General features: G+C 29.9%; 1 protein-coding gene across 2 annotated transcripts in view; it reads left to right on the top strand.

Annotated features, from left to right (window-relative positions):
• The window catches only part of LOC101894321 (uncharacterized protein CG45076), a 38,671-nt gene that overhangs the window by 16,523 nt on the left and 7,251 nt on the right, over nucleotides 1-14,897 (top strand). The gene's annotated exons all lie outside the window — the stretch shown is intronic.

Below are 14,897 nucleotides of genomic sequence, written 5' to 3' on the forward strand. Positions count from 1 at the left end.
AATTTTAAGCGAGTTCAGATCGACGCTTTTCAGATCCCTAGGATTAATATTTTTATTATAAAAAATAATTAGAAGATTTTTTTATATGGAAAACAAATTTTGAGCCACTTGGGACAGACCTTTTTCAGATCTTTAGGATTAATTTTTTTTATAGAAAAAATTTAAATTTTCTGGATTTGAAATTTTTTCTATAGCAAAAAAAATTCTCAGCCATTTGAGAATAAAATGTTTCTATTGAAAGAAAATCTGGTCCATTTAAAAAAATTTAGGTCCATTTTAATAATTTTTTTTCAACTAAAAATGTTTTCAGATTCTTTGAACAAGAAGCTATGAATTTTGCTATGTGAAATATACAGACCCCACAGTGTAGAAAATATCAGATCCAGCAATTTTCTTATAAATTAGAAGCCTCACAATCTTGAAACTTGAACTAAATATTCTTAGATGCTAAGGACTGAAATTTTTTCAAGGAAAAAAGGTTGGACCATTATCTTACAGAATCTTAGAACCGATTTTGTCAGCGGAAAATCAAAAGTCGTGGGTTTTTTGAATTTTTATAAAAAAATCATTCTGAGAGAAAAAAATTTCAGAATCATGGAAATTATATCCTTTTTTCCAATCTCCAAAGAAAAAAATGTAGGATTCTGGAGGCTGAAAATAATTTTTTCTGCGGAAGAAACTCAGAATTCCTTTTTTTTGTAAAATCGACCTTTTTCCCAGATTTTGGGAAATTGCCATATTTTTTTATAAAAATATTTTTAGAAGATTTTTGATATGGAAAACAAATTTTGAGCCAATTGGGACTGACTTTTTTCAGATCTTTAGGATTAAATTTTTTATAGAAAAATTCTCAATTTTCGGGTCTTGAAATTTTTTTTATAAAAAAAAAAATTCTCAGCCATTTGAGAATAACACTTTTCTCGGCCCATTTAAATTGATTTTTTAACATAAAAAAATTTCAGCTTCGTGGAGCATAAAACACTTTGCATTTTGCTTTAGAAACAAATACACACCCCACAATGTAGACAAATATCCAGATGTTTTCTTTGAAATTGAATTCCTAGCAATCTTGGAACATAAAACAAAATATTCGTAGATGCTTGGGACTGATATTTTTTTTTTTGAAGAAAAAATCTTGCACCATTTTCTTACAGAAAAGAATTCAGAATCGTAGAACTGATTTTGTCAGCGGAAAATCGAAAGTCGTGGGGTTTTTGAACTCTTTATAAAAAAATCTGGACATCTTTCTGAGCGAAAAAATTTCAAACTCATGGGTGTGATATCTTTTCTTATCAAGGTCTTGGATCTGCGAGACAGATTTTCAAATCTCTAAAGAAAAAAACTAGGATTCTGGAGTTTGAATAATTGTTTTTTGTGAAACAAACTCAGATCCCGACTTTATATTTTTTTTTGTAAAATCGGTCTCTTTTCCCAGACTTGGAATTTCATATATCCAGAAAAAAAAAATAAGTCCCAATTTCTGGCATTTCCTCTACAAAAAACCTTGGTTACCATATCTCAATTTTCATTGTCAGAATCCAGTTTGAATACATTTTTTTACTCATAAAAATTGAGAGTTTTCATTTGAGAATCATTTTGTAAAAAAAATGTTTCTGACACCTGAGTTAGGTGGTCGTTAGGGAGGTGCAAGGGCTTTCTTCTATAGGAAAAACTGCGACTAGTGTCGGAGATTTTTCCATAGAAAAAAAAGCGAACTCTAGTGCATACGATTTTTTCTATGGAAAAAGTCCTCCGAACCCTCTTTCTTTCTCGAAATTTTTTCTATGGGAAAAACAGCGATCGAGTCTCCAATTTCTGGCATCTCAAATTTGTTGCTATTGGAAAAAATCCCAATTTTTTTCTAGAGAAAAAAAATGCCGATCCCTTGGGTCTCGACATTTTTTTTATTGAGAAAAATTGCCGATCCCTGGGGTCTCAACATTTTTTCTATAGAGAAAAATTACCGATTCCTGCGGTCTCGAAATTTTTTGAGAAAAAATCCCGATCCCTGGAGTCTCAAGATTTTTTTTATGAGAAAAAAATCCGATTCCTGGTGTTTCGGAATTTTTCCTATGAAAAAAACCCGATCACTGGATTCTCAAAATTTTTTCTATGGAAAAAAACTCGATCGCTAAGGTCTGAGAATTTTTTCTATGCTCTGATCAAGGGACCTTTGAATTTTGCTATGTAAAATATACAGGCCCCACAATGTAGAAAAATATCAGATATAGCAATTTTCCTTTAAAAATGAAATGTTTTGTAGAAAAAGTCAGTCCAGGGCTCTGAGAATTTTTCTATCGAAAAATGTCAATCTCAGGAATATGAAATCTGTTTTAGCAGAAAAAAATCATCCCAGTATCAAACAATTTTTTTTTTTCTAATTTTTTTTCAAAAATGTTGAAATCTCAGCTTCTAGACATTCTTATTATAGAAAAAGTATGTATAGAAAATTTTTTATAAAAAAAAAAACATTTGAGTGGGAAAAACCAAGGACCAAAAATATATGTCCCAAGATTTGAGATTTTTTTTTATGAAAAAGAGCAGGACAATGTGTCCTGAAGAAATGCTAGATCTTACTGTCTTAATCAAAAAAAAAAAAAAAAAAAAAAAAATAAGACCACATAGGGTAAGTGTGCCTAAGTTCGGCATGTCCCAGTAGTCGGCACTTTTTATTTTTAAGACCAAATAAATTAAACTATTATAACTAAATGTATTTTGTTTACTTCAAATATATTGTCTGCTATCTTTGTGTACAATTTCGCTAAGAAAAGATGATTTATTCTAATAAAAATTAATTTTTTGTCTGTGAAGGTCCTCAACAATCCATATTCTTAAGAAAAGTACAATAAAGACGTCGAATTAGTTTAACTAAACAAAAATATTATATTTTAATGAATTAATTTATTATTATTATTAATTATTCTTACAAAAAAAATGGTATGCCGACTGTTGGAACATGCCATACCGACAATTGGCAAGTGGTGCCGACTACTGGCAAAAAAGCATTTTTTAATAAAACTACAAATTTATGAAATTTAATAAAAAGTTATTAAAACTTTATTTATTATTGCAAAAACTATACAAAATTTCGAATCTGAATAAATTAACTTTGTAATAATTGAAAAGTTCCACTCAGAATGGTGAGCTATTAAAAACGCGAAAATCCTAAAAGTGCCGACTACTGGTACACTTACCCTACTCTGATAATTTTTTCCTACAGAAAAAGTGTCTGAACCAAGAGTATGAGTATTTTTTTCAATGGAAGAATGTGTAAAAATAATATCAGTTCGAATAATGTGAGAAATTTCAGAAAAAGTTCGATATTTTTCACTCAACATTGTCAGGACCAATAAATTTATCGTAAAATTAAGAAATAAATATATATCACCTTGACTAGTCTAATTACATTGATTGATGAGTCTGTCTGTCTGTCCTCCTGTCTGTATGGAAATACGATATTAACATTCCCAATATCTAAGTCACACACAAAACACGTTTCTTTCTATATTTCCAGGGGCACTCCTTTTTTTCTCTATTCTGTTGTTGTTGCTGCTATTTTTCTTTTCTCAATTTCAAGCGATTTCAGCTAATTTTCTCCTTCCCACTTGGCTCCTTGGGCAATTATAAACAAAAGCGTAATTGAGCAATTTTTTATTTATTAATGGATTTCAATACCGCAGAGACAGCAGCATATGAACAACAACAATAATAATAACAACAAATATTTATTTATAAATAAAAATAAAATTTGTCTTCATTTCAGAAAAATGCACTCAAATATTGTGGGTGGTGAGAGGGAAGGGAAGAGGAGAGGCTTTCAAATGTATCTCTCTAAGTGCGCAATTTGTTTAGCTAATCAAAGGCAGCCAGCGTAGAAGCATTCCCCCAGCTAGCTAGCTAGCTGGTCTCAACTCAAGTCAGCTTTGAAAACCTGCTGTCAAAGCCAAGACTTTGATGAGTCAGCCTAGGTATTGATTTCTCCCACAGGGGGAATTCGGGGAGAAGAGAGGGTGAGAGAGATCACTTATTTCATAACAATCCCAAAACAAATGCTTATCTTTCCGGTTTAATACAATTTATAAATATTCGTATTATTTTTCAAATTATTTGTTTATATTTTTGAAATTATTTATTTGAAAACACAAAAAAAAATCTTGAGATATTTCCAAAATTTCATTGAAGGTCTTGTAATAATTATGTCAAAATAAGCGCCGGTAGTAAAATAATTTTTGAAATAAATTCAAATATTTTTTTTTGAGAAAAAAAAAAATCAGCAAATTTCAAAATATTTTATGGTATTTGATTCGGTGCCTGTGTGTGAGAATAATCAAAGCATTCTAGCTGGACCGCTGTTTCTGCTTCTTTGTGAAAGAGCAGCGAAGCATTACTAATTATTCTTTTCACTTTTTTGTTGTTGTTGTTGCTGTTGTCGCTCTTTAAACAAAAGTGCATTTGTGCGCAGTATTTTATGGTTGGATGACGTTATATTTCAGATCTACATTTTTTTTTGGATTTATATGAATTTTATTAAAATTAGTTTAATGAATATAAATAAATTTAAATCAAGGGGTTCAAGTGTTCACATACGTCAGGTTATTTAGGAAATCGGTGAGAAAACCCGGAAGCCGATATTTTTTCTGTAAAAAAAATTTGAGACGCCAGAGGTCGACTTTTTATAGAAAAAATTCGACACCCCAAAAAGTCGTACCCTCCACCATAGTATGGAGGGTATATTTAGTTTGTCATTCCGTCATGTCTGTTTGTAATTGTTTAAAATATTTTATTTAAAGTCTATAATAGGTACCACAGCCTATGACAAAAAATTGTTCGTGCAGGTCTTCGTATAGCCTCCATATAACACTACCTACCAATATGCGGTATTCTGAAAATTTTAGCGGCATTACTCACCGGAATTGTTTCAAATTTCATATTTGAAGTTCGGAATCAGCACTACAGCCTCCCTTTATAAGTGGTTTCATTTGAGAGGTATTTTTCTACGGAATTTTTTGAAATATTTCATGTTCCTTTATAATGGTGGAGGGTATTAAAAGTTCGTCTTGGCCGCAGTTACCTGCTTTTTTGTTTGTTCATACTAATTTCACCGAAGTTTTGTAATTTGAGTTCTTAGTAAAAAGATACCATCCTTGCAAAAAATTATCAATATAGGCCTAGGATTTGGTATACCCCTAATGTTTCAGATCATCCCCTGATTTTATCTATTTCCAGGGTCTTGATCATATTTTTCAAGGGGATAGAATATCTTTCTTCGCAGAAAATTTTCAATGTAGGTCTATGTTTTTCGAGATCCCAGAGATCGGTATTTTTCCCACAGAAAATACTTCCCATAAAAAAATTTCGAAACCCCAGGGGTCGTTATTTTTTTCCATAGGAAAAATTACCAGGGATTGATAACAATTTTTTTTCATGGAAAAAATTTCGAGACCTCAGAGGTCGATAATTTCTTCTACAAAAAGATTCGAGACCCCAGGATTCAATATTTTTTTTCTATAGAAAATATTTGAGAAAAAATTCCATAGAAAAAATCGAGACCCCAAGGATCGGTATTTTTCCCATAGAAAAAATGTCGACAATCCAGGTATCAAGATTTTTCCCATAGAAAAAAATTCGAGAACCCAGGAATCGGCGGTTTTTCTATGGAAAAAATTTTGTAACCCCAGTAATCGGGACTTTTTTCCCATAGAAAACATTTCGAGGCCAAGGGATCGGGATGTATTGCCATAAAAGAAATTCCAGTCTTATGCCAATCTTGATAAATATTGAAGGCCTCAAAATTTCCCACACCATGACCTAAAAATCCCGGAACCCTGAGTAAAATTTCAAAATAATCATTTAAGGCCTACAGTAATTTAAAATATCATTAATAAATTCAAAGTTTCGAGAGAATTAAAGTCATTGCAACCCCAAGCTGTGATGAGAGCACAGCCCCTTTTCAGAAAATAGCTAAAATGAATTCAAATGACTTGAAGAGCTATTTAAAATGCAGCAATGTGCTCTCTTATTACTTCTGAGGGGTTGTTAATTAATTTCATCAAAAAATATGTGTTTTTAAAGCTACTCGGAATTTCTAATCAAATTAGACGAGGAATGCATCTTTACAGTTTCCCAAAGCAAAAGTCAAGTTTAATTAAATTCAATTAATTTTGATAAGCCTTCAGTGGGGTTTTATTAAGAGAGAGCTGGAGAGAGGGGGAGAGAGGGCAATAAATTGAAGAATGTAATTTTTTATGGATTTGGTGGCATAGTTTCTTGTTTAAGAGCCAAGTATCTAATGCGGGTTGTAAATGGGTCACAGGGTGGGGAATTAAAGAGCTCTCTTCATAAATTACATTAAAACACTAAAATTGATTACTAAACGAAATGTTTGAAGGCTCCTGAAGCAGACCTCTCAAATAGCCCTTGCTTTGATATGTCATAAAAATTCTGAATTTAATGAACTTTTTTATGACTTATTTTCGGCTCCCCCCTTTTTTAGCTGGGGTCGTACATTTTCATGAATCATCAATTCCATGGCGTCAACGTAATCTATTATTGCCACCAAAGTAGTACTTTGGTTCAAAAGGTCATAATATTTATAAAATAGCCGGCCGATAAAGATCTCTTGGCCTATTTACACTCGAGCAAAAATTAGCTCGAACTATGACAGGAATTCCATTAATTTTTTTATTTGACAAAAAAAAATTGTGGAGTTGAGGTCACATTTGTTTGCATGTTGCAGACTAATTACAGGTAAAAACAACAATCAAACTCAGACATTGAAGACACCCTCCTCCCCCTGCAAAATTTTGCTCAAGGTTTTTTTCTTCTCATCAATTTTTTTCAGAACATCTCCGGATTTGCGCAAATTAAACTATAAAAAAAAAATTCACACGTTTAACATGATTTTTATTTCCTTTAATTAAAGTTTTCAACATGTTGTTGTTGTTGTTCTTGTTGCTTCTGCTGCGGTCTGCCACTAAACCCCTTTGCAAACAATGATGTCATGAAATATTCTTCACTTCCTTCTTCTTTTTCGAAATATAATTCTCATATTCTGTGCTCTTGCCAAAAGGGTGTTCCCATTCTTCTTTTTTTTTCTGTCTTTTCCTTCATTCACATTTATTTGTTTGTTGTTGTGGGAAATTTTATGGCCTGCACAAGCCTGAATTACATTACCTTTTTTGCTGAGGAAATTTACTTCAGTAATTGTGAAAAATAAAATGGAAAACTCACGTAGCTGGAGTTCAAGGTTACGACAGTGACCTTAATGCAGCCAAGGGAAAACTTTGAGAGAGTAACTATGTGTGTGTGAAACAAAATGAAACAATGAAAAATGCATGAGAAAATAAACTAGAATTTTCCAGTGGAGTTTGAAGTAAGGCAGAGAAGAAAGAGAAAAATGTAAAAAATTCCAGACTCCAGGTCTGTAGGTTTTTTATATACAAAAAAAATCCAGACCCCAGGTCTCTAGGTTTTTTCTAGAGAAAAAAATTCCAGACCCTAGGTCTGTGGTTTTTTTCCATAGAAAAAAATTCCAGACCCTAGGTCTGGCAGTTTTTTCTATAGAAAAAAATTCCAGACCCTAGGTCTGTAGGTTTTTTCTATAGAAAAAAATTCCAGACCCTAGGTCTGTAGGTTTTTTCTATAGAAAAAATTTTCAGACCCCAGGTCTGTAAGTTTTTTCCATAGAAAAAAATTCCAGACCCCAGGTCTGTAAGTTTTTTCCATAGAAAAAAATTCCAGACCCCAGGTCTGTAAGTTTTTTCCATAGAAAAAAATTCCAGATCCCAGGTCTGTAAGTTTTTTCCATAGAAAAAAATTCCAGACCCCAGGTCTGTAAGTTTTTTCCATAGAAAAAAATTCCAGACCCCAGGTCTGTAAGTTTTTTTCTATAGAAAAAAATTCCAGACCCAGGTCTGTAGGTTTTTTCTATAGAAAAAATTTTCAGACCCCAGGTCTGTAGGTTTTTTCTATAGAAAAAATTTTCAGACCCCAGGTCTGTAGGTTTTTTCTATAGAAAAAATTTTCAGACCCCAGGTCTGTAGGTTTTTTCTATAGAAAAAATTTTCAGACCCCATGTCTGTAGGTTTTTTCTATAGAAAAAAATCCAGACCCCAGGTCTGTAGGTTTTTTCTATAGAAAAAAATTCCAGACCCCAGGTCTGTAGGTTTTTTCTATAGAAAAAATTTTCAGACCCCAGGTCTGTAGGTTTTTTCTATAGAAAAAAATTCCAGACCCCAGGTCTGGCAGTTTTTTCCATAGGAAAAAATTCCAGACCCCAGGTCTGGCAGTTTTTTCCATTGGAAAAAATTCCAGACCCCAGGTCTGGCAGTTTTTTCCATTGGAAAAAATTCCAGACCCCAGGTCTGGCAGTTTTTTTCATTGGAAAAAATTCCAGACCCCAGGTCTGTTGGTTTTTTCTATAGAAAAAAATTCCAGACCCCATGTCTGTTGGTTTTTTCTATAGAAAAATATTCCAGACCCCAGGTCTGTTGGTTTTTTCTATAGAAAAAAATTCCAGACCCCAAGTCTGTTGGTTTTTTCTATAGAAAAAAATTCCAGACCCCAGGTCTGTTGGTTTTTTCTATAGAAAAAATTCCAGACCACAGGTCTGTAGGTTTTTTCCATAGAAAAAAATTCCAGACCCCAGGTCTGTAAGTTTTTTCCATAGAAAAAAATTCCAGACCCCAGGTCTGTAGGTTTTTTCTATAGAAAAAAATCCAGACCCCAGGTCTGTAGGTTTTTTCTATAGAAAAAAATTCCAGACCCCAGGTCTGTAGGTTTTTTCTATAGAAAAAAATTCCAGACCCCAGGTCTGTAGGTTTTTTCTATAGAAAAAAATTCCAGACCCCAGGTCTGTAGGTTTTTTCTATAGAAAAAAATTCCAGACCCCAGGTCTGTAGGTTTTTTCTATAGAAAAAAATTCCAGACCCCAGGTCTGTAGGTTTTTTCTATAGAAAAAAATTCCAGACCCCAGGTCTGTAGGTTTTTTCTATAGAAAAAAATTCCAGACCCCAGGTCTGTAAGTTTTTTCCATAGAAAAAATTCCAGACCCCAGGTCTGTAAGTTTTTTCCATAGAAAAAAATTCCAGACCCCAGGTCTGTAAGTTTTTTCCATAGAAAAAAATTCCAGACCCCAGGTCTGTAAGTTTTTTCCATAGAAAAAAATTCCAGACCCCAGGTCTGTAAGTTTTTTCCATAGAAAAAAATTCCAGACCCCAGGTCTGTAAGTTTTTTCCATAGAAAAAAATTCCAGACCCCAGGTCTGTAAGTTTTTTCCATAGAAAAAAATTCCAGACCCCAGGTCTGTAAGTTTTTTCCATAGAAAAAAATTCCAGACCCCAGGTCTGTAAGTTTTTTCTATAGAAAAAAATTCCAGACCCCATGTCTGTAAGTTTTTTCCATAGAAAAAAAAAAATTCCACACACCAGGTCTGTAAGTGTTTTCCACAGAAAAAAATTCCAGACCCCAGGTCTGTAGGTTTTTTTTCATAGAAAAAAATTCCAGACACCAGGTCTGTAGGTTTTTTCCATAGAAAAAAATTCCAGACCCCAGGTCTGTAGGTTTTTCCATAGAAAAAAATTCCAGACCCCAGGTCTGTTGGTTTTTTTCTATAGAAAAAAATTCCAGACCCCAGGTCTGTTGGTTTTTTTCTATAGAAAAAAATTCCAGACCCCAGGTCTGTAAGTTTTTTCCATAGAAAAAAATTCCAGACCCCAGGTCTGTAAGTTTTTTCTATAGAAAAAAATTCCAGACCCCAGGTCTGTAAGTTTTTTCCATAGAAAAAAATTCCAGACCCCAGGTCTGTAAGTTTTTTCCATAGAAAAAAAATCCAGACCCAAGGTCTGTAAGTTTTTTCCATAGAAAAAAATTCCAGACCCCAGGTCTGTAAGTTTTTTCCATAGAAAAAAATTCCAGACCCCAGATCTGTAAGTTTTTTCCATAGAAAAAAATTCCAGACCCCAGGTCTGTAAGTTTTTTCCATAGAAAAAAATTCAAGACCCTAAGTCTGGCAGTTTTTTGTACGGGAAAAATTCCACAGGTCTGTTAGTTTTTTCTACAGAAAAAAAATTCAAATAAAAAATATTTACGCCCTTATTCCTGACTATATTTACTTTGTTATGCATTTGAAATAATGTGATTTGTTGCGGAACAATTTTGTTTCAATTTTTTTTGTTAATTTTTTTTCAGATTTAAATTTTTTCGCTTTTAAAAACCGCAAAAACAATGACACCCAATACCACTTACTCGCAGATAGAACTCAATACATTTTAGTTATTTCATTTTTTTTTGGATTTCATACTTTGTGGTACATACACACAAACGTTAGCGTTTTTCCCGCTCCCTTCCTCTGTTCCCCTGGAACTTCTCCTATGGCATGTACCCAGTTATGTCTAAAGTGAAACAACTACGACGACGACAAAAAAGAAGCTTGCCCTTGAATAAATGAACATGACATCATCACACGAACGTAGGTACATACATACAACCAGCTAGCGAGCTGGCTGGTGAGCGAGTAGAACAGAGCCAGAACAACAACAAAACGGGTCTACAAACAACTTTGGCTTTAGCAAAAGAACGTAAATACAACGTAAAAACAATGGTGTACTACCAACTGAACGAATGGCTTAAAGCCAGCGAGCGAACAACCGGCCAACCGACAGACAGTTAGTCAGGCCGCTTATTTTGCCGATTTGTTATTGCTGCTAGAGCTGGGGTACGAATTGTTCTCGAGATACATATCTGACAATTTTTGTCAGGAGGGGATTACGTGTTCTCCTCCGGTGGCAGCAGGAGCATGGAAACAAATAATAAAACAACAACACAAAACATTGGCTACTAGTTGCCAACTATTTATGGCTGGAACTCAACTTGAAACGTAGAATATGAATAAAATTGTGTTACATTATGGCGTAATAAAATAGCACACTTTTTGGCCATTAGCCAAACTGAGAGGCCTAGAGAATTTTAATTAGTTGAGACAGAATTAGAAAAAAAACCTCTAGAATTTTCTAATATCCAAACCCTCCTCTCTCTCTCCCTTTCTCTCTCTCTCTCTCTCCGTTGCTTTTCCTTATTTGCTGTTTTACGATCTCAGGCTATTAATCATGATTACTGGCTTTCTTGTGCGATCCCCAAAGGCAATCTCTCTTCCTCGCTCTCTACCTTTCTCACTCTCTTTTTCTCTCTATCTCTTTGTTATTTTCACACTGCACGTGTGTTGGCGTGTAATTTTTCATTTCCCTGTCAAGAATTACTCCTGCCCAGATACCCAAGTGGCCCAGGCATTTCAAAGACTTTGGCACGTTTTGTTGTTATTGTTGTTTTTTTTTCACATAAAAACTTGTTTCTGTAGCTTGTAAGATATGCTTTGTTATTGTTGTGTTTCTTTCTTCTACTTCTCGGGTTTCTTGTTTTGAAGTTCTTGTCGGATACTACGTCTTTTTTTTTTGGATTTTTTTTTCGTTTTCGTTTTGTGGCCGGCAACACCTTTCACGCCTCTATTGTTGTCTTCGATAAAAGCTGAAAAAAAAAAACAGAAAAAACAACATCTTCCACACAACCTCTGCCAAACCATCAACCTACCTAATGAAGCTGATGAACATCACTCATTCCAAAGACGATGATCTTCATGATCATCATCATTATTATAAGACTGACTTTAGGAATGGAGTTAAAGTTTTTGCAAAAGTCGACAGGGTAAGTTGCGGTTCTGGTTGTTGTTATTGCTGTTCTGAGTCTTGTTTTGTTATGGTTTTTTTGTGGGCTTGAAAGCCGGTTCTTTGTAATTTCTTAAGCTGGAATCCAAGTCATTGTTATTTTGCGAAGAAAAAAACTATTAATTTTTGTGTTAAGAACAAAAACATGTGCAAATTTAATATCCATGGAAATGGACTTTGACCAGAAAAATAATTTTGATTATAAATACACTTTTTTAATTTTCTTTTATAATTTCTAAAAGTAATCTATTAATTTTGAGATAAATTCGGCAATTTTTAGGAATTTTTTTACTTTATTTTTTATTTTTTGGAAAATTGGGAAACATTTTTTTTGAAATTTTAAAAAATCCTATACTAAAAAGTGTATTCAATTCCTAAATATGGGAATTCTTTTAAAACAATTTCAAACGCTATACAAAAATTGTAGTTTTTTTAAATTAATCAATATGACGAAATTTTTATTTCATTACGATTGATGACAAAAATTTAATTTTTCAAAAAATAATAATAATAATAATAATAATAATAATAATAATAATAGTAATAATAATAATAATAATAATAATAATAATAATAATAATAATAATAATAATAATAATAATAATAATAATAATAATAATAATAATAATAATAATAATAATAATAATAATACATAAATAAATAAAATATGAATTTTCAGAATTTTTGTGTAAAATTGTTTTGAAAAAATTTCAAACATTTATTTTATAACTACAATCTAATTAAATTACAAACTAATTAAATAATATTAATAATAATAAATAAATAATAATATAAAACAATTTAAAATAAAAAATTTCCACATTATTCAAAAAAAAAAAACCAAAAAAAAAATAAATAAATAATTAAATAAAAAAATTAAGAAAACCCGTTCTAAATAACTGCAGTTTTTTTTTTAATTAATCAATTATGACGAAATTTTTATTTCATAACGATTGATGACAAAAATGTAACTATTCAAAAATAGAAATGGTGTAATTTTCTTCCATTTCAATTATATTAAGAAATACTTCGCCCTTTCCATAACTAATAAAATTGCATCTTTATAGAGCTTTTTCCAAAAAAGTTTTTCTCAGACTATTTTTTTAAATTTTCACGGGGGAAATTGTGTTAAAATTATATCGAAAATTTTCAAAAAATTATTTTATAATTGGATACTGATTAGAAAGAAATTGTGGATACAATGTATATTAATTTTTAATGAAAGAATGTAACAATATTTAAATACCCAAATTTTTGACTTGTTTGGTTATTTTCCAAAGTGTAAAATTTAATTTGTTTTCATAAATATTTTCTCCTTTTTTGTAATATAATAAAAATTAAATTAAAGATTAAATTAAATTTTGTGTTCAGTTATCAAAGAATTTTTGTCATTCTAAAATCTATAAAGTCTTGTTTTCTCAAACACCTTTTAGTCTTTTAAATGGAAATGATGTAAAATTTTATAAATTAATTTCGTTAAAAAAAAAATTAATAATTTCTTTCTGTTTTTATTTTATTTCTTTAATTTTCTAAAATTACAGTTCTGAATTCTTAAAAAAATCTATGTTTTAATGGAAATGGTGTTTAATTTCGATATTTTTGTAAATTCAAATAAATTTTAGTTTAGTATAGGTTTTAGATAACTAATATATTTTTCATACTGAGATTTATAAAGCAATGTTTTTAGATTTTTTTTTTTATTTTCTACTGGAAATGGTGTAAAAATGTAAAAATTTTCTTTTGTAAGACAAAATTTTAACTATTTATTCTTTTTGGAATGGAAATAATTATTTTCTTATTGAAGTTTTTAAAAATATTTTTTTGTGTGTGGAAATGGTGTAAAATTTAAGTTAAGATTTTTTTTTTTAAATTAGAAAAACATAAATTATATATGAAATATAAATATTTATTTTTTATTCATTTTGAAATGTATGTGTTAATTTTTTTTCTGAGATTTTTTTTTAGTTTTTAATAGAAATGGTGTAAAATTGTAAGAATTATTATTTCTGTTAATTTTTATTTTTTTTTTAATAGAATTAGTTAAAAATTTAATTTCAGATATTTTAAAAATAATTATTTTTATCATTGGAAACGGTGTAAAATGTAATTTAAAATTTTTTATCAATTTAATAATATTTTTTTAATGGAAATAGTGTAAATTGTAAGAATTTTTATGTTTTGCAAGAATTTCTGTTAATTTTTATTTTTCCAATAGAATTAGCTAAAAATTTAATTTTAGATATTTTAAAAATAATTATTTTTATCACTGGAAACGGTGTAAAATGTCATTTAAGAAATTTTATAAATTTAATAAATTTCTGTTAATTTTTATTTTTTCAATAGAATTAGTTTAAAATATAGTTCCAGATATTTTAAAAATAATTATTTTTATCATTGGAATTGGCGTAAAATATGATTTAAGATTTTATAAATTGAATACAATTTTTTAATGGAAATAGTGTAAATTGTAAGAATTATTATGTAATTATTATTATTATTATTATTATTATTATTATTATTATTATTATTATTATTATTATTATTATTATTATTATTATTATTATTATTATTATTATTATTATTATTATAATTATTATTATTCTGTAAATTTTTATTTTTTCAATGGAATTAGTTTAAAGTTTAATTACAGATATTTTCAAAATAATTATTTTTATCATTGGAAACGGTGTAAAATGTCATTTAAAAAATTTTATAAATTTAATAAATGTCTGTTAATTTTTATTTTTCCAATAGAATTATTTTAAAATTTAATTTTAGATATTTTAAAAATAATTATGTTTATCATTGGAAACGGTGTAAAATATGATTTAAGTTTTTATAAATTTAATTCATTTTTTTTTTTAAGAATTTCTGATGATTTTTATTTTTCCATTAGAATTAGTTTAAAATTTAATTTCAGGTATTTTAAAAATAATTATTTTTATCATTGGAAATGGTGTAAAATGTAATTTAAAATTGTTAAAAATTCAATATAATGGTTAAATTGAAGATGCAATTAAAATAACTAATATTGTCTCTGTCTAAAATTGCAGATTTTTTTTTGTAATATTTTTTAGTGGAAATGGTGTAAAATTTAATTTTTAAATTTTTGTAAATTTTCAAAAGCATTGAATTAAAAATGAGACTTAAAAAACCAACCACTTTTTTTGGTGTTGCTAA

This window comes from Musca domestica, unplaced genomic scaffold (assembly GCF_030504385.1).
Source record: "Musca domestica strain aabys unplaced genomic scaffold, Musca_domestica.polishedcontigs.V.1.1 58, whole genome shotgun sequence".
Taxonomy (NCBI): Eukaryota; Metazoa; Arthropoda; class Insecta; order Diptera; family Muscidae; genus Musca; species Musca domestica.